The sequence below is a fragment of the Amblyomma maculatum genome, unplaced genomic scaffold, assembly GCF_055883805.1.
Source record: "Amblyomma maculatum isolate TAMU_Amacu unplaced genomic scaffold, ASM5588380v1 scaffold_13, whole genome shotgun sequence".
In the NCBI taxonomy this organism is placed as follows: domain Eukaryota; kingdom Metazoa; phylum Arthropoda; class Arachnida; order Ixodida; family Ixodidae; genus Amblyomma; species Amblyomma maculatum.
The window spans coordinates 23,383,620-23,403,575 of record NW_028146738.1 but is presented as its reverse complement, the minus strand read 5'-3'; the positions used below and the strand labels follow the sequence as shown (position 1 = coordinate 23,403,575).

The window sequence follows — 19,956 nt, the reverse complement described above, 5'->3', positions numbered from 1 at the left end:
TTTCCTTTTCAATTTTGGCGCGCAGTGGTACAAGCAAGCGGGAGGCTTGTTCGCGCCGTGTTTCAGATTGACCAGACTGGAATGTATTCTGCAAAATAGACTGGGCGGCACCCATCCTTGCAAGTTTCTTCAGACTTTCGTAAGTACAGCGAAAATGCAGCGCAAAACACTTACGGTGGCATCCCGTACTTTCCTCGCCAACTTAGGAGAGCTCATGGCGCCGCTCTTTTCACGTTACAGCTTGTCTGGAAAGTTTTTCTGCATCGATGCGTTATTGCTAAGTGATCTCAATTCTTTTTGCGGCATCTTGCTGTGAGTCGGTGGCTTCAAGTGAAGCGTAGAGGATCTACGAAGCTCTTTTCCGTGCGCCAGGAAGCAGTCCCTTCAATATCCGTGCTTCGATCGGTCGCCGGCGACTCACTTTCGAGTGCGCCTCCGTTTTGCTCCCGAATAGCCCTGTCTTAGCAAGAGCAACCATTTCTATTTTTTGTTTCAGTGTGTGCTGAAATATTCTTGCTGCACAGCGATTTTGGGATCTTGGCTACGTCGCAGCTTCTGCTCATGGGCTCTCCTGCACCATGAATGCCTTGTGCCTCATGAAAGGTGGGTACAAAATGTGTGCTGGCAAAAACAGGTTGCTCCACAAGAGCGCTACTATATGAAATCGAAGTGACCTTATTTATGAAGCTGGCACTGGGCATGCATTTCGGTCAGCACCGTGACAGCCAAAGCAGTAGAAAAGGGTGAGGGGGGTGGGGGTGCCAGTACATATCTGCCGGACTGTTCTGAACACTAGATAGGACTAACCCGGTCATACGACTACATTTTAGCTAAGCTACATTTTAGCTAAGCGTGATAATATTAATGACATTTTTACATCAACTCTAGGTGAATTCAAATTCTGTTTCTAGTTATGACTGTATATTGTCTTGTGCACCATACAAGGTAATTGCTGTTGATGGGCACGGTAAAAAAAATGTTTTTCAATGTTCACCAGCAAATCTACTCAGTGACAGTGCTATTTCTGTGGCCATTGTATAGATCCTTTTTGTATTCCTGACTAGAGCTGGTGAAATCGCTTCTTTCAGCTGTAGCGCGTTAACAAAATAAATGCTGGTGCATATTTTCCAGTAGCTGTCAAATACAGTGAGAGGGCATTCAGGTGCACAAGGTGGGACTAGGCTGAACCAGTCTGTTCCATATAGAGATACTAGTGCCCACGTAGGCCTGTCATGGTAGAAAATAGAATTGTATAATTGCTCGAAGAGCTTTCCAGTAGCATGCTTTGATGGGCTAGCTGGCACACCACTGCAGTGTGGTTTGGCTGTGCGAACAGGCCAAGGACGAAAGGAACGCACATGGAAATGCCAAGTTTGTTTTATCATTTCTTCATCTCCGTGTTTCTTTGGTTTACACTGCCAAATCATATTCACGCTTTCCTATATGTTATCTTGCAAACAGCAAATGCACTGCTAACACTAGGGGCAAATTTTATTTGCTCTTTTTGGTTGAGGCCAATTTATTTTACTGATAGAACATTAAATGTTTCCATGTGAGTGCCATGTGACAGCTACTAGCATTATACTTTCATTCTGTGTTGCAGCGGGATCATTAATGTCTTACCTTTCCCAGGAGCCGGCATTTATTGCATTGTTTCGATTTCCAGGCCCTTCCCTGTTTGGTGCGTGTGCTGAAACAGGAATCCCTTGGAGGCGATTTGCAGCTTTTGTTCATCATCTTGGTTCCGTCCCCACATAGGTAATAGCCACTGCGGTGGCACAGGATTAGGGTGCTCAATTGTTAAACCCAAGGACACAGGATGAAATCCTGGTTGCGGCAGTCCCTTTACAATGGAGGTGAAAAGCAATGCCGTGAACTGTGCGATGTTGACACACATTTAAAGTTAAAGACAAGGTTGTTGAAATTTCTGGAGGCCTTCACTAAAGCATGTATCTATGTCCCAATATGGAAACAGTCTGTCCGGGCAATGGACAGGGAGAAAATCCAATGAGGTCATTGAGAGCATATTTACCACGGTAGCAGGGGTGAATTTAGGTGCCTACCCTGTTGGGGGGGGGGGGGGGCACAGCTAGTATTATTGCGACATATCTGTAGTGCTTCCTGATATATATTTTTTTACATAGTGGCCATGCAGACCAGTTGGTGCAAACCTAACTTGCTGGACATGGACATGGGAAGCCAAGGACATGGGAACTTAATACAAAGAAGTACATGGGACAACACTGTTTGGTCTGAGACCCATTTCCAAAGCATTTCACCCCAAAAGAGCCAAGCATCAGGTCAGGGGAAATCCTGTACCAGTTGGAAAACTGTTGAGTACCTGGCGGCACCTGGAATCAAACCTGGTACCTTCTGAATGCGCAGCATTTCTTTTTCTTGTGTTCCCGTGTCTTTGGCTGGTCCAATATGTTAGATTTAAGTTTAGTACAATACCCCAAGAAAACAAAAATGACAAAATATTTTTGGTCAGTACATAATCTAATTGCCCACTGTTCTTTTAGTTTTCATGGCATTGTTTGTCTATAAAATATATATCCATGAAATTTGTTGCCGCTTAACTAAATTTGTGCAGAGCTAAACACAAAATTTCACCGATCCAGTTTTTGTGTGTGTGTGTGTGTGTTCAGGTAAAGACTATCAGTGTTACAGAAACATTGTTATACATGCTAGTTTAACATATTTGACAATGGCTAAGTTTCAGAAATAAAAAGCACAGCTATGAGGTTCCTGAAAATTTTCAGACAGCTCGTCCCAGTGTATATTATTTTTTTTTAAGAACATTGGTGAGTATGCTGAGCACTGATGTCTTCTTGCAATGAAATTTTTTCTAGCTTGGTCAGTTCTTTCAAGAACAAACTTATGGCGATTTCCACTGGTCGATCGGAGCTGGGCGTCCGAGCCGACCTAAAGCGCTACAGAGCGAATCAGCCTTGGTCGACCAGCGGAACATGTAGAGCGCGCGGCGGAAGTAAAGCTGAGCCGGTTTCGAAAGTTGTAGCCGCATCCCAGAGCCAAAATGTTTGAGCTTGATAAATAGGCAGGAGTGCGGCCCTGAACAACTTGCTTTCTCATTTTTTTAACGCTGCAGACGTTTTTCAATACACGCACTTCGACATATTCACGCAAAATACGGTGACATCCAGCGTCCTCTGCCGATGTCGCTGAAACGGTCAAAAACAGCCAGAAGAATCCAGCAGCATCCGGAAGTGACCGCGTCAGCGACTAGGACTTCCGGCGAGATCCGACTTCGGTCGGCGGATCGAGCTGGAGCGTCCCGAGCTGCCCCAAACGACCAGCGGAATACGCGAAACCTATCTTGGTCGACCAGTGGAAATCGAAATCGTCGTCCCGGAGCAAGAAAACGTGCTCCGTAGCGACCAGTGGAAATCGCCATTAGTATTATCCTTTAACCATAATCATCACGGAATGACACGGATCTGGTGTGTGAATCCACCCCAAGTGCTCTGTAAAAAAAAAAAAAAAAAAAAAGACGAAAATGTACTGCATACACCAGCGCACCTTTGACCAAGGCCTTTCTGAATTCATGAACGATCATTAAGCTTTTTTAAGATCTTCCAAAGCCACGTTGAGCACCATTAGAACGAGAACCCGAGGAAAGGCTACTACCCCACCAAGACATGATGGCCTTGTGACAGACTGGTACCTCACATTCAGGAGGTACCAGTTTCGATCCTGGTGCTGGTGGGTACAAGATTTCTCCCGGCCTGATTCTGGGCTCTTCTGGGATAAGATGCTTGGAAAAGGTATTCTAGTTCACTTCAGGAAAAGGGTCATGAACCAAAATTCACGATTCGTTCCACCATTAGACAACCCTAAGTCCGCTTCGTGCAGCAGAAGCCCATATGCAGTTCCTTTTTCCTCCTTTCCTAAGCCATGAGCCCTGGTAAGCCAAGCACCAGGCTGGGCCATAGCTGGTACATATTTGAGAAAATTGGGAGTGGAAGTCGAACCCACCACATTGCTGTAATGTGGAATGATGCTGAGATAAGGAAATAGTGAGCCAGCACTATTACTAACCATTCAAGAAAGACTACTGATTACTCACACTGTAGCTCAAATAAGATTTGTAGCGATTTTTGGAGCAGCAAAATCTTCGTTTTAGAGCAATAAAATTCATATTTGGAGCAGCTCACAAGAAAAAAAAATTAATTCAAATTTTGGAGCTGTTAAACATGGAAGAAACTTTGCTTTCGGCACAAAAGAATGAAGAGGTGTGAATATCGGACTGTATGAATGCGATCCAAAGGAAATCTAGCAAAGGCCACCTATCACCGATGCTGCGTGTATTTATTTTTGTAAATGAGCTTTTTGTACTGCTAGGCATGCTATCACACACACAAAAATGTGAATCATAAAATTGAAGAGGCTAAATAAAAAAAGCTAGAGAATATGCCTTTTTTTTTTTTTTTCATTTAGCACGGTTTGACAACCTTAATCATGGGACTTTATGTTGCTTGCAAGGCTCAAAAAACATTGTTTTACTCTCTACGAAATCCACAGCTCGCGTCGTGCGAGGGCAGCTCCGAAAGAGCTTAATTTGAAGCAGTGACTGCGATCAGCCTGTGTCCAGAAGCGAGCGCAGTGCAAAGACAAAATTTTGATTAAAAAGCAAATACAGAAACAGACAAAAAGAAACGCCGACCAAAAGGCGAAATGGCAAATGCCGAAAGCAAGTTTTAAGCAAAGAAAACCGACGAGCGAGCACATCTTCGGCTTGTAAATTATACTTCTTGTGGACTGGCGGTGGCTTTGACACAATATTTTGATTAAGGAGAGGTGGACGATTATTAGGTTATGTATTTCATGCACAATGCATACCTTATAGTACTTCAATGTTGCAGCATGCATAAATGTTAATTTTGGCAGTCTTGGGCTCCACTACGGCATTATGGAATTCAATAGCTAGGCTGCTGTGCGTTTCTCGACCTTCTGATGTTCGAAATAAATTTCACGTTCCACCTCCAGTTGTATTAGCACGAACTTCGGCGGTGATGCAGGCATTGCGAAATCAGGGGGTAGACGAGTCATACGTGAAAGTGCTGCAAGATATATTTAGTGGGTGCACAGCAATCATAGTTCTGCATAAAAAAGTAACAAAATTCCCATACAGAAAGGTGTTAGACAAGGAGACACGCTCTCCCCAGTACTATTCACAGCTTGCTTAGAGGAAGTATTCAGAGACTTGGAATGGGAGCAGTTAGGGATCAGGGTAGATGGAGAATACCTCAGTAATCTGCAATTTGCTGATGACATTGCCTTGCTAAGTAACTCGGGGAATGAACTGCAAATAATGATTGATGACTTAGACAGGAAAAGTAGAAAGGTAGGCTTAAAAATCAATATGCAGAAGACTAAGGTAATGTTCAACAGCCTCGGGAAGGAACAGCAGTTTACATTAGGTAGCGAAATACTGGAAGTAGTAGGCGAATATGTCTACATAGGACAGGTAGTAACCGCAGACCCGGACCATGGAAAGGAAATAAAGGGAATAAGATTGGGATGGAGCGCATTTGGCAAGCACTCGCAGATTATAACTAGCAGCTTATTGGTATCACTCAAGAGGAAAGTATGCAACAGTTGCATCTTACCTGTACTCACCTATGGGGCTGAAACGTGGAGGCTAACCAAGAGGGTTCTACTTAAGTTGAGGATAACTCAGAGGGCTATGGAACGAAAAATGGTAGGGGTAACATTAAGAGATGGGAAGCGTGCAGAGTGGGTCAGAGAAATAACTCAAGTTACCGACATTCTAGTGGAAATTAAGAAGAAGAAATGGACATGGGCAGGACATGTAATGCGAAGAGAGGATAACCGATGGTCGCTTAAGGTAACAAACTGGATTCCAAGGGAAGGAAAGCGTAGCAGGGGACAGCGGATGAGGTTGAGAAGTTTGCAGGGGTCAAGTGGATGGGAGAGGCCTTCGCCCTGCAGTGGGTATAGTCAGGCTGATGATGAAACACAGAAGCCACCTCCTACACTATCTGATGATGGGAAAGTGAGTCTATCGACAAGACAGTATAAAAATAACCTTAGTGTACATGAATGAACCAACAGGATATCGAAAACTTCCATGAGCCGCATAAAAAACTAAGATACATCCAATAAAAACATGCAGCACTTAAAATGCAGGGTTGAAGTATTGCTCCAAAATCACAAGTACCACTACGGCCCACCACGGAAGCAATAGCAGTGGTGCCTTGTCACAAACAGCCCACTTGCGTTATAGGGTTCCTTCAGCGCATAGACAGTGACTGAACTGGAAAGCGGTGAAAGCACATGGATGCAAAGAAAATATGAGTAGCCATTGGAATGCCATGACGCCATCTCAAAATAAAACTAAAATGCCAGTGACGCATGCTACAGTGTCTGAAGCATCGTGATTGGTTATATCACGGCCGCAGAAAGTTGTCACTGAGTATGGCAAACTTTTGTGGATAGTCGGGGCATTTTGGCACAGCATGGCGCAAATTTCACGCTTAATGCACAGCTTGGTGCAGAAATATGTAGCCGTATCAAAATATGCAATTGGTGCAGCTGTTGCACCCCTGTGTGCTGTCCGCTCATCATTCTTGGATATTCAGGCACCAAGCCGCTTCTGCTCTTTGAGGCCTGGGAGAGGTCTGGTGTCTTTGCCTTTTTAACTGCTTGGAGCACGACAGATTTTATTAACCCTATTCAGTATGCCCACTCTTTTCAGCCTTCCATTAATAGCCTGGTACGCAGATTTAGGATGTCTTTGGCAGGCGCACCTCCTGCATATCCTCCAAAACCTCTAGCAGTCTCTCCACTGCTTTGAAGCTCCGTTCGATCGATAGCCTTTGTCCTGCGAAGCTCCCTAGAAATTAAATACTGAAACCAAATACTAGAAACCAAATACTGTGGGAAGTCTCGACACTGACAAGAAAGAAAAAGTAAGGGGAACAAAGGACTCCTTTGCGGCGCGACGGAGTCCTGTATTTTTTCTTCATTGTGCATGATCATCCTTTATAGATTTATCGCTGTCATACCTGCTTAAGTGCTTCCGCACTAACTGGGAACCAACATGGCGGCCCACCAAGCCTGACTGCCGTTTTTAGCCAAAATAGGGAACCCTAGCATGAGATGTCACCACCCTAAGCCGGGCGCCGCGGCGCAACATCCTCTGAATTCGGCGCCATCTGTTAGTGTTGTGAGAAAGTGTCTGCTGTCCCATATTGCCTCCGAGATCATCCCCACGCTTGCGGGGGTGATCTCTGAGGCCATGCTTCCCGCCCTTCCTCGCAAACATCTGCTCGCCTTCGACTGTCTTTTGACCGAGCCGCTTTTTTAAAAGAGCGAAAATGAGTGGCGACTCACTGAGCGGCCACTCTTTTGAAGAGCAGTCGCTTAGTGAGCAGTGGTTCTTTTGGAGAGCCGCTGGTTCAGTGAGCCATCGGGAACCGTGAGCAGCGTTTCTTTTGGAGTGCTGTTAGGAACCGTTCTGCCAGAGTTAGGTCTTCTGTTTGCTGCTACTTTAGCGCCATCTATTAGCAGTACGAGAAAGCAACTCCAGTGGTCAGGCACAGGTGGATTGGGCCGGCATATAAAGAAAAGAAAAAAGTGTGCTGTCTGCACAATCCTTCGCACGTAGTTGGTCGGCTGCTCCGGCGCCGTGTCGAGGCTCCGCGCCGGCGACCTGGCAGCCGCAATGTGTGTATGCTTCGGGTGGTCGCCGCTGTTTTTGTGCGTCTTTTGTTTTGCTTTCAATAATTGCTATGTATAGTTTTCTCAAGCTGCATTACAACAGGGCGAATGTGGAATGCATGGCCCCTTCCGCAGCCAGCCCAGCAGAAAAAAAATATCTAGTTCAGTCATGAACAGCACTGACTGCAGCGCGTCGTGTGCTCAAAACGGGAACAGATGCTTTATGAAAATTAAAACCACACTTCACAGCATGAATGGCGAGCGATTCGGCTTGAAGTAGATACAAAATGAATGAATTAAATACGGTCGGTGTATGTATGTGGCGGCAAAAACAGGAAGGTTGAACAAGTTTGGGTTAGGGGACCGGGCCAGAAACCTGTTGCCAGGAATAAAGGAAGCAGTGGGAGAAGCCGGGGCGCTGAGAGCTGTGGGCATTGAGAAAAACTGTCGCAAAGTTGAACAGGGTTATAGGTTACGAAAAACGAATCAGCTAGAGAAAGCATGTGGGGGGAGGGGGGATTTAGAAAGTGAAAAAGGACTAAAGCGGACTCGAGCTACAAAGCGCACACTGCATTAAAAAAAATGATGCATTTATACTTCAGGCTCCTCCTGAGTTCACTGTCTCCGGGAATATAAGAGGGACCTCGAATCAGGTGATCTGCTTTCTCTATATTTATAATTCACTATCTATATCTGTCTACATTGTCACTATCAGTATTTATTAACAGTCAGTCCACAAGAGATTTTGGGCTAGAGATTGATGGCCCGAAGTATTTATTAAGGATAATTCTCAGTGTGTTTAATGATGGCCAATGTTATTCAGATAATTTTGAAACGATAGGGTACCAAAAGAACGAAGTCCTCTCTTGGACTTCGTGGACATAAAGTGGACATAAAGAGTAAGAATCGAGCCTAAAAAAATATGGATGTTGCTGTTTACTGAGATTTTGTAGTCACCATTAGGGGAGATAGGATGGACACACAAATATTTCCACGCTTTCGTTAAGTTTCGGGAGGTCGAATGGGTGCGTATCAGTGAATGAGAGAGAGGCAGAGTTGGCTTTCTCTCTCCCCAATAGACCACTGTTCGCTCCTGAGCGACCCAGGCTTAAGTGAGCTGGTGAACCGTTCAAATGAGCCGGCTCACTTCAGTAAGCTGAGCCGTTCTGAGCCGCTTTGCCGATCTCTAGGTCGTCGTCTCTTCAGCTCACTGTTCCTGAGTCTGCGTCGCTTGGATGGTAGCTATTGGAAGGTACTCTTGAGAAGATAAAGGTGGCAAACACCTGCCACATGGCGGCTGCGACGAGGCACTGGCTGGATTCCCAGGATGTTTTACCCAGCACCTCCACCAAATGTAGCGGATGAAATGGGTTTAATACAGGTCAACGTTTGAATAATGAAGGCTGCTTGCAAACGGCCCAAAGCCCAGAACAGTCTGCACGCATCTCTCTCTTCCTCGAACTCCTCAGTAAGCACTTCCTCATTTTGAAAGTAAAAATGCGGTATTTCACATATAAACCTCTGGTACCCATTGCATTGACTTATGCTTTAGTCCACTTCAGCAGATCATAATGGTTGCGGAGCACTGCAAGTTTCATTTTCAACCGTCAAAATGTGGAGCACATGCAGTCGAACCCTGCAAAGGAATTTTTTTTTTTTTTTTTTTTGTTCCCGCGAGAATTTCACTCTTGCAAAAGTTGACAAATGAGTAAATATTAGCAATTGGCAATTAAGCTATAAGTTGTGATGGCTCAAAAAGTGAGCATGAAAACGGCGAATACGCACTTGTCAGCATTCACAACCAGGCCGTGCTGTTGGAGGTGCTGTAAACTGCACGCAGGTAGTTCTCGTTATCTATAGACATATTGCTGACTGTGTTCGCATACATCAATGATCGATGTATGCGAACACAGCTGGGAGGCCTCTTGTGACCTTAGCAATTAACTGCTGAAAGGTTTGAGTTGGGTTCTGAAGTCCAAAGGGCATCCACACATACTCTAACAGCCCAAACGCAGTTGTGATGGCTGCTTTAGGTATGCTGGCAAACACAGTGGGTATCTGGTGATGTGCCTAACCAGGTCCACTTTGTTAAAAATGGTGCAGCCATTCAGATGTGATGTGAAGCAGTGGATAGCTGTCGTGGACAGTCTTGGCATTCAACACTTCATAGTCACCGCACGGACGCCAGTCACTTGGATCTTTTTTTAGATATGAGATGGAATGAAGCCCATGCGCTGGATGATGGGTGTATAATGTCGAGTTGCATCATGATTGAACTCCCGTTTAGCAGGTGACCACCAAACAAGAGGTGTGATCGTGCTGGTGGTGGTGGTCACACCATATGCTTTGGTGGCTGGGTGAGATTTAAACGCTTTGCCAGTTACTGAAATCACACCGGGATGTTCTCAAAGGAGGTGATGGTATCAGCATGCCGATGCCAGTGGGGACAAGGTTAGACTCGACGCCAGATATAGATAGCCGAGTGAAGCTGTCTGTCGGGCTGCATGCTGAATGAAGCCCAAGTGAAAGTACGATAAGAAATATGCGCTGATGATTGGGTCAACATCAGCGATGACGAACACTCATCAAAATGTGTGGCAGGGTACCAAGTTGAGGTGAGGGAGCGAAGTCTATATGTCACTATGGTCGAAGGGATGGCAGTTCGTTGCGATTGCCCCGCCAGCTAGGCAAGATGGCTTTTTTTTTTAAGGATCACGCTGACCTCTGCACCATTGTTGACAAGGAACGGATTATGACAGGTCTTGTCAATTACCACAAAAGGACCCCGCCGGGGTGGCGCAGTGGTTACGGCACTCGACTACTGTTCCCAAGGACGCGGGATCGACTCCCGGCCTCGGCGGCCGCTTTTCGATCGAGGCGAAAAGGAAGGCGCCCGTGTGCTGTGCGATGTCAGTGCACGTTAAAGAACCCCAGGTGGTCGAAATTTCCGGAGTCCTCCACTACGGCGTCTCTCATAGCCTGAGTTGCTTTGGGACGTTAAACCCCACAAACCAAACCACGAAAGGTGGCCGCATTGGGGAGCCACGAGTTGCCATTAATGGTCTTGAGGGGTTTTTCCCAACCACGAGACATGCACTTAGTGGCAGGATGTAGGAATTGCCAGTCATACCAGCAGTGTTAAGTTATGGCTCTTTGTGCGCGATGGAAAGTGGTGACTGGAATACGGTGAATGGTCTCTTGGGACAGGCTCCTGAGTGTGTCAACTGAGGTAGTAAGCTCATCAGTACAGGCCTCGAGGCAGGAAATTTCCGAGTCTGCCAGTGGTGAGACAGCTGTGGCTTGCTGGAAGGCCACCTCATGAACCTGGTTGGTCAGCTCCATGGTTGTATCACTGGCCGCTGGGAAGGCAAGATGCAGATGCTTGGGCATCAGCAAGAGCTGAAGAAGAGCTCTCGAAGCAGCGGAACATGGGTGGTGAGTCCTCACCGAGGAGCTGCCAAATCCGGTGAAGCAGTTGTGAAAGGCGACAGTCGTCAAGGTCCACCAGTAAGGAGCTGCTGTAGGTGAGAGCGTTCTTACGCCATAGTTCTCTCGGGTACTTTGGTCTTGAGGTGCTGATGAGGGCATCTCCCATGAGTTTATAAGAATATCCTGCAGGTCACTGATCATGTCAGGAGAGAGCGCAGATACGACATGATTGTACTAAATCACCTTGTGAGGTGATGCAGTCAGTAGAGATGTGCACGGGCCGAAATTCTGAGCCCGAGCTAGCTTGGAATCTGTGTTACAGACCAGAGTCTGGCATGGCAACGTGTTCAGACTTAAAGGGCCCACGAAGAGCTATTTACGAAAACTAGAAAACGCACTCTAGATATAGGTATCCTATCAGTCCTCTTTGCAACACGCAAATATTTTTGCTAGTGTCAGTAATACCGAAAATATTGGCGACTGAAATGGCGCTCGTCTTCTGCACGCTTAACCTGACGCACGCCGCCACGGAAGAAAAAAAAAAATGGAAACAAGCTGAGACGGCACCCCACCACGTTCCATTCTGCCCGGGTCACCTGGGAGCATCCAGTGAGCGGGCACAACCAGCAAGCCCCGATGGAGGTTTGCGCGGGGGAACATGTCGCCCTAATCAGTTGAGAGCTTTAACCAGGAGCACTTTTTAAAAATTAGTTGTCAATTGTCTCCACGCAAAGTGTTTAAATTTGACTCAAACACTCACAAAGACCATCTCTATAAATTTCTTTCACTAGAATATTAGAGCAAATATTGTTTAATGGCCCTTTAAGGCCCTGGTCTGGCCCAGAATGATACAGAAAGAAATAATTTCCAAATAATGAGTTGACCTTGAAATTCTCAGCTGTCGCGTTTAAGATTGAAATTTGTAGAATATATAGAGGCACAGCACAACATAGAATTATATTAATTTTTTTATATTATTACGCAAGAACAATTTATGCATTGATGAATGCTTAAGACATTTGTGGCACTCCTGGATTGTGAATCCAGCAACGCTGAAGTTCTTTTTACTGCTGTAACTTGTGGCTGCAATGAATAATGTGTTCTTAGCAAGAAAGGAAAGATTTAGGTACATGGTTTCCTCACTTCACCAAAAACACGCGGCCTCTGAGCAAGGGGTTGATTCTGTGGCCAAGTACTCGGTAAGCTTATCTTGCTCACTGCGTGTCTTTCATGGCACCGACAAGGTCGTGGACCGCAGATGCTTTGACTAGGTGCTACGGCCCATTTCTACTGAGGCTTGTTGAGGCCTGGCACAACAGATGTGGAAGAGCTGACAGCATACCGCGAATCTGGAAACTGATACCTAAACATCTGCCGAAGAGGAAGAGACAAAAGTCAAAATTCGATAGCCCACAAGCAGCCCTTCTGCTTGGTCGTTGACAGCTAGCAAAGATCTGTTCATGCCAGGGGTGTGTGGTGTAAAGGTGCATAAACATCTGTATAGAGAATTCACACACTCTTGTGTGGGAAGGATGCTGCAAAATACTGCTGTATTGTGACGCCTAGCACACCACAACCATATTCGTGCCTTTAAAAAAGTTGTGAATACTCTGGATTGGTGTGTCCGGCCTGGCCCCGCCCAAGCTTGAGGCACAGAGCTTCTGAGCGGCCAGAGTACGAGCTTTTGGGCTAAACCGAGCCTTCGCACACCTCTAACGTTAAGGGCCGAGTTGTGCCTCAATCTGGAGAAACCACATTTGCGGGTTCTGGGGTCAGAAGGGTGAAAGGCAAAGTTGCAATGATGAAACGTTCTGCGAGAGTAAGGGCAGCTCTGTAGAGCAGGTGCCGGCTTCAGTCATCCTCTAGTCCTAGGCAATCAGTTGTAGATGTGGTGCTCTAGGTCACAGGGAAATATAAGCTTCCCACACATTTTAAGGCATAACCAAACTACTGAGCTGTGGCAGCACGTGCCTCCGGCCCAGTACATTCTTTGTTGTCCTCCTCTTGTGCAGCCGCGCTTAAGGCACAGCCAAAGGATGCTGCAAGGGCAGCTTTTCTAACCAATTGTTCCAGTTTATTTTTTCTGATATTTTATGTTGAGCTTCTGTACTCTGTGAAATTTCTGGAACTCAGCGGAGAGTACTATAACTGTCGCAGCATTCAACAAATTCTTTTATTACAGTTCTGTATTCTCTGCATGAACAAGACAAATTTATATAAAAAAAAGGAAATGAATACATAACTCCTCAGGGCTGTTTCTTGGACTAGTTAGTGGGGTTTACTCATTTTGGTGAGGTCTGAAGTGCAAAACAGACAGTGACGTGAAAGAAACACAGGGCAAAGTGCTAACTTGCAAATGAATACTGAGCTCATAAAAATATTGGGGGAAGGGGGGGGGGGGGGGGGGGGGGGGGACTTAAACTCTTCCTTTAAGGTCATGGCATGCCAGCGTTAATGGCGCCAGTTGCCGGTTTTCCTTGTGGACCTTCGTGTAGACACACTTTGCCACTCACTTGTTCAGAAGCTTTTAACTTGCGGCTGCATTGTCCCATACATAGTCGCAAGATACCACATTATAAAACCACCGCGACAAAGATCTAAAGCACCATTTTAACCAAGCCACACAAAGGTATCTTCGTGGCCTAGGGGTCCTGAAGGGCTGGATTCCGATTTCACCCTTCCATGTCACACCTGTGTTGGCAGCGCCTACCAATTCGGCCATGTCACGTCTCATGCCATCACACAACTCAATGACTAGCCATGCATGACCATGTCGTCTGCCAGCTACCACTTGCCAGAGCCATGCCCATGATTTTTTGCTCATAATGCGGACAATGGCTTTTCTGGGGGACGAAGCCTTTAATGGTGCTGAATGGGAGAACTAGGGTTGGAACACTTTCATCCAGCGATAGAACTAGTGCAGTTTCTTAGCACCAAGAACAGTCAAGGGCAGTCCAGGCTGCACTTCAAACACAAGTTTGAAGGACGTCGCCTGACATCAAAAACACTGCATAATTGCTGTTTCACCCCTTTTAGCAGAACATTTTCGAGAACACTGCAGGATCTGCACTGGAGAAATGCGTAAGCATGCTCATTGCTGTGTTGTTCGCAAGATGTGTCAGCGGGATTCCGCGAGTAACAGATACTGCGCCTTTCCTTTCCTGTAAACCAATTATAGAAGGGTGGTGAACTGTGATGCGTTCAATGGAACACTGGTTGTGTTCAACAAGAGGCATGCGATGTACCGTGTGCAGCAGCAATGCTCAGGCTTTCGCAAGATCAAAAAACAGCGCGGCTACTTGGGACAAATAGAGAGGAGAATAACGGACAAGCGCTTGTCTGTTATTCTCCTCTCTGTTTGTCCCAAGTAGCCGCGCTGTTTTTTGATCTTGCAATGCACCAACTAGCTCAGATTTCCGTTCTTCAGGCTTTCGCATTTCTCCACTGCAGATCCTGCAGCGCTCTCGGAATTTTTCAGATTGCAATTGGCTGATTACCTCTCTTTACACACTTTCTAACCATTCCTACCATTTGTGCACGCAAATCACGCCCTTTCCCGCTCGTTCACATTTCAAACATTTCAAATTTCCCGCCACTGGAAGTTAGTACCACGTGACCCGTTTGGATGTTGCCATTACCCCTCTAATTAATTACCTAGTTAACCCACATGCATCAAATTATTTACCCAGCAAGATTTTTTGGCCCATTCTTTTTCTTATAACTTGTTTCGTTCAAATGTAATTGTGATGACAATTCTGGTGACATGAAACTGCCGACATACCTACATAATGCTGACGCATTAAAATGGCAGTGACAAAGCATTACTGCCCTGTGCAGTCATACCTATTTGACACATGGTGCCTCTGTTGCCACAGAGGACATGGGCTCAACTTCAATGTCTTAGCCGTGAGAAGCTGAGGAAATGGAGGTTAGCATTTCATTTACAATCATGCCAGTCACAATACTGCGGTCTGGCTAGCGGTGGTGATCGTTCAAGGGGCAGAACATGCACACCCTCTCTTGGCATGCTACTGCGCTGCTCCTCACTACTTGGCATCTCTGCTCCCGTCCGCCTAACGCAATGAACTATACGAGTACTGATGCGACAGCATTTGCTGACCGAGAAGAATGTCAGGCATTCGGCGTCAGTGTCCATGCGAAGCCTTCGCCTACTAACTGTGGCAGGTGGTGTTAAGAGGTATTTCCCGCCCTCCATTTATGGGAGAGGAGGGAGATATTTGGACACGAAAGATTTAGCAAAGTTGAACCAAAAGCCACGACGAATAGAAATAGAATATAATTGGGATTGGAATAATTGGAGAGTGAAAAAACGATGGAATTAAAATTGGATTGGTTGAAACGTTCCAAATTGACTGGCTATGAGGGACGCTGTAGTGGAGGGATGCAGATAATTATGACTAAGTGAGGTTCTTGAATGTATGTACTCTGAAATCTCACAGCACGTGGGCACCTTGCATTTTGTCTCTATTGTAACATGGCAAGGGTCGAAGCCGGGTTTCCAGGCTCTGTAGTCAAGCACCCAATGACCAAGCCACCACAGTGCACAATGAGAGTAGTAATACATTGGTGAGTGAATTTCGTCTGCAGTCAGTCGAACTAACCGTCCTTAAATTTGTTTTTCCTACAACAAAACTTCCTATGAAAATGCTCTTTATGAACCGTTCCCAGCACTCAGGGGTGTCAGGCATTGCCCCTAGTATGTGGGCCATTCACTTCTGATCTCTTCAGTAGGCACTCCAATCCTGAGTGACCCTAGTTCATTGCTGCAAAGTGGTGGCTGCACAGGATATTGGTGGCTGCAGGAGACAGGATAAAATGGAAAAAGGTCCAATTGACTTATTTTCAGTAATGCTACTGCACATGTGCGAAGCCTTCTTCTCTATTTCTACATAGTAGGGCAGCAGTTCACTGCGTGTGCGAAAACCATAAAAGATGTCTGCTGGGTCATTGACGCGACAAACTGTTGCGCAATAATTACATGCATTGCTAGCATGTACTTGGCCCTCAGGACCACATACATTTTCCCTGCCTGCTATTGCAACAAACGAAAAGACGCTGCCAGGTTTGCCTTCTAAGAGATCAAGTGCCGCTTGGAAAATAAACCCACCCTACTATTGTGAAAGAATTTCTGCAGAAAATATGTGAGGGAGCCTCGGTAACCCGCCCTGCCAAACATACCTTGCCTGACGTCTGCAAGAAGAGGCGCGACTGGAAAAAGGTCTATAGCAGAGCTACATTGCATGTGCTTAACAAAGTTGTTTGCTGGGTTAACTAGTATAGCATCCTAAAATTTGAAAGTGCTTGGAAAGACAAGGACAAGAGAAGTGGACGAGACAAAAGCGTTTTTCCTTGTCTTTCTGAGCACTTTCACATTTTAAGACTGCAAGTGCTGTTGTGTATAGCAATAAATTTGGTTATTCATAATTTGTCTGTTTTTTATTCTTTTGTTGGCTATTCATGACAAGCTTACAGAGGGGTATTTACATGACCTCACACGTGCCGTTTTATTGCCCAGAAGATAGCTTTTGCTAAGAAATCCGGAGTAAATTGTGGTGAGCCGATGAGACATGCATAGCAGTTTTTTGCAACGCTCCATGAACAGCAAATTGGTGGCCACTGTGATGTTGGTGAATAGACCAAACATGCACGCACAGTTTTATGTAATGTAAACCAAGGATTAAAAAAAAAAAAAGGCTGAGCACTGCAGCTTACTGAAACCGACGACATATTATTCGTCTTCGTGTAGTTCTGTTTGGAGTATTCCTTATATTTTATCTAACTGGTTAATTAGTTGAGATTAATTATTCTATTTTTTTTTTATATTCAGTTTAGGCCCAAGTACCCTTAAGTTTTAGAGGGGGTTCAAGTACAAATGACCCAGTTTTTTCTACTAACATACTTCCTGCATGATTGTTTTTTCCAGCATTTAAACAAAGTGCGCAAATATGAAAGGAAAAGAAAATACCACATGACTACGGTCTTGCTTTGCTAAAGTTTGAATTATCCGAATTCAGGTTTTATCTTGCATGAAAGATGACGGAATCCTCTTCATGAGTATGTGGCTTCCGCCCACACTGAAAATCCAGAAAGCCCGTCTTTTTTTTTTTTTTTTTTCGAATCAATGAAGTATACACGCCCACTGTTTCAAAGTGAGCAGCCACCGCCACTGTCGGCCAACTCTGACAAAGCTTTTATCGAGCTGTCCCACTGACAAAATTTGGCAATGGCAAACACAATGATGATCCCCAAATTTGGTCCAAACCACCCTCAAAATTTGACTTGGTCCGATTTGGACCAAAACCGACGTTCAGGCTAATTCAGCTATGTCAAGCATGATGGTGACTTTCAAATTTAGTCCAGGCCACTCTCTGCTGAAGCTGGATTCAGTTTATTGACAGGCACACTGGACAGCACTCAAAATATTATGTCACTAGTGAGATCATGTATGTAACAATACAATAAAACAAGGTGAGCGCTTGTTAAAGAACAGAGAGCACGTGCAATTAAAAAAATCATAGACTTTTTCCCGAGACGTGGTTACGTGGTTACAGGGATGATGACAGTGTTTCACCGCAAGAGATTCCTTCAGTCGTTTTTATGCAATTTCAGTGCCAAATTAAAATAGATCCTCAATTCTTGGATATTGTAGTGCTCGATCTATACTAAATCAGACATTTTTTTTTACACCATAATCTAATTTAATACATATTGTTACATTTTGGTCCATGTTTTGTCCCTTTACAGGTCCAATGGGCACATTCAAGTGCAAGGCCCTTAGTAACAATTGTGCAGCAATAGTACCGTGTAGCCGTGCACTATCAGACATAAAGGGCCAGTTCTGGAAGGCCTTTTTGGTGTCCATGGGATCGAAACATAAGTTATAGTCCTGTGCATTGTTGATAAATTCAGCCTAGCCCCACCATCCACTGGTTGTCCTGGTTAGATGACTTGGTAGACAAACTGCCCCACATGAGTAACAGTCCAGGGTTCACTTCTTGGACCACGTCAAATTTTTCACTACTGAAGCTTCTGGAAAACTTATATAGCTTTTCTTTTTACCTGTATGGCTGCACTTATATGGGTGCTAATGAGTAAGTAGCCTCTATTTGAAGTCTACTTTATCTTGTTTCCACTAAGTATACATTTGACTGATCTAGCAGCCAATGCATGGTACTGCTTTCTTTGATACACATCGCATAATTCAGCACTCTGCCTGAGATGAGCAGTGCACCTGCTGCTAATCATATTGCTGTAACGCATGTAGCTCAGCCAGAATGTTCTCCTCAGTTGAGCAAACCAACCGTTTTCTGGTCGGAGCATTTCATCAATTAAAATAATTAGTGGACAACACACTTTGAAACAAAATTATCTTTATTATTTCAATCAGTAAGCTACTATCATTTGCTTACCATGCATGAAACATTTTGTAGATTTTGAACTGTATACTCACCACAAGATGAGTTGAAACGGTTCCGACTGATAACAGCTACAAGTGAATGGCATCCATCCTTCCACCAGTGTTCTTGTGATCTGCAAGGCTCCTGAAGTGAGAGCTGCATGGGCCACAATCTCCACACGAAGTCTTGTATCAAGGCATTTCTAGAACAAGAGTTTATTCTAGTAATGTCGATAGGCAGTTCATTGAAAGGTTTTGCAGACAGCTGCCAAGGAGGAGCTTCAGTTTCTTGGGGTGTATTACCATTTTGTTTTTGTTCATGAACTTGCCGCAGAATACATATCTTTATCTGCCAACAGAACTTTTTTTTTTTATGTACTTTGTTCTTTTCAAGGCTGAAGCAGTACAAGAAAGATAAGGCTGCAAAATAGATTGATTCTTGTGGTAAAGTATGTGAAGTAAATAAAATAGGCTTCTGCCACAGCAAAAGCCCTCCACCTAGTAAACAATCTATTTCACTCCGGCAATGTAGTGCAAAGAGCGACGTGTCAAAGAACGCGAACTAAAGAAAACTAAGCGCTGTTAAAGCTGATTACACCATCGATCACTTCAAATCTTGCGTGCACGTTTCTGTACGGTCCTGTCGTTTTTCAGAGAATAACTGGCACTTTTTACATCGGAAACAATAAATTACTTTCTTCCTGCCGATACATTCCGAACATGCTTTTAGTGCGCTCGCCCAAGTTCTGTACTTGCCCCCACGCATTGACATTATAAATGGCACTGAACCATTTTAACCTCGCAGAAGCCGCTGAAATCATTGTACTCTCCTAAGCTCGTTTCCGATGCACGGACATTTTTTTAAATAGGAGCGAACTTACCAAGATTAGGTGAATTGCGCGTATCGGTCGGTGGTCTCGGTTCGCCGACGTTGCAAGTGTACGACAATGTTTTAGCACAGCGTTTAAGGGTCTGGTTGCCGACTTATAAAAACTGGGAAAGCATATGACAACCACAGCGGTAAAGAGGAAATGTAACAGCATAATAACAGCGCATATTTCTGCCTCTAACGCCGTACGTTAAATGCTTCAAGCACGGCGCCATGAAGAAAAATGCAAAAGCGAATGCAGCGCCACTACTGGAAATTACAATTGCAACTTCATGGAAAATATTAGTAACAGAAAAAAGTTCCCTTCTGAATGACATCTAACGACATGACTTCAACATTTAGAACTGTATTCTTGATGAGAAAGCTGAGTATGTTGCATCCTAAAGAGAAAAAAAAAAAAATGATTGGTAAGTGCCGCCATCTGCACCGCTCGCAAATGCAGGTTCGGCGCCCTATTTGAAATAATTATTTTAAACGAGCGCATGTTTGCGCAGATAGACCTCGCAAGGGCCGCTTT

General features: G+C 44.9%; 2 long non-coding RNA genes across 8 annotated transcripts in view; one reads left to right on the top strand and one right to left on the bottom strand.

The window, feature by feature from the left end:
* Positions 1 to 4: 4 nt before the first annotated feature.
* On the top strand, positions 5 to 9,339 carry LOC146172361 (uncharacterized). Of its 3 annotated transcripts, XR_014702492.1 has the most exons (4): positions 5 to 139; positions 497 to 603; positions 8,307 to 8,357; positions 8,911 to 9,339. It is a non-coding gene; the product is annotated as an uncharacterized LOC146172361 (long non-coding RNA). The 3 variants fall into 3 exon arrangements; XR_014702491.1 differs by having other exon boundaries at positions 8,307 to 9,339; XR_014702490.1 differs by lacking the exons at positions 8,307 to 8,357; positions 8,911 to 9,339 and adding an exon at positions 1,667 to 2,901.
* Positions 3,426 to 19,956, bottom strand: part of LOC146172360 (uncharacterized) — a 39,046-nt gene continuing 22,515 nt past the window's right edge. For 2 of the 5 annotated variants that reach the window (XR_014702485.1, XR_014702484.1), the window contains one exon: positions 18,165 to 18,753. This is a non-coding gene — a long non-coding RNA (uncharacterized LOC146172360). Of the gene's footprint in view, positions 3,486 to 15,192; positions 15,951 to 18,164; positions 18,754 to 19,956 lie in introns of those variants that run through there. The other 3 variants (XR_014702488.1, XR_014702489.1, XR_014702486.1) reach the window with 3 other exon arrangements.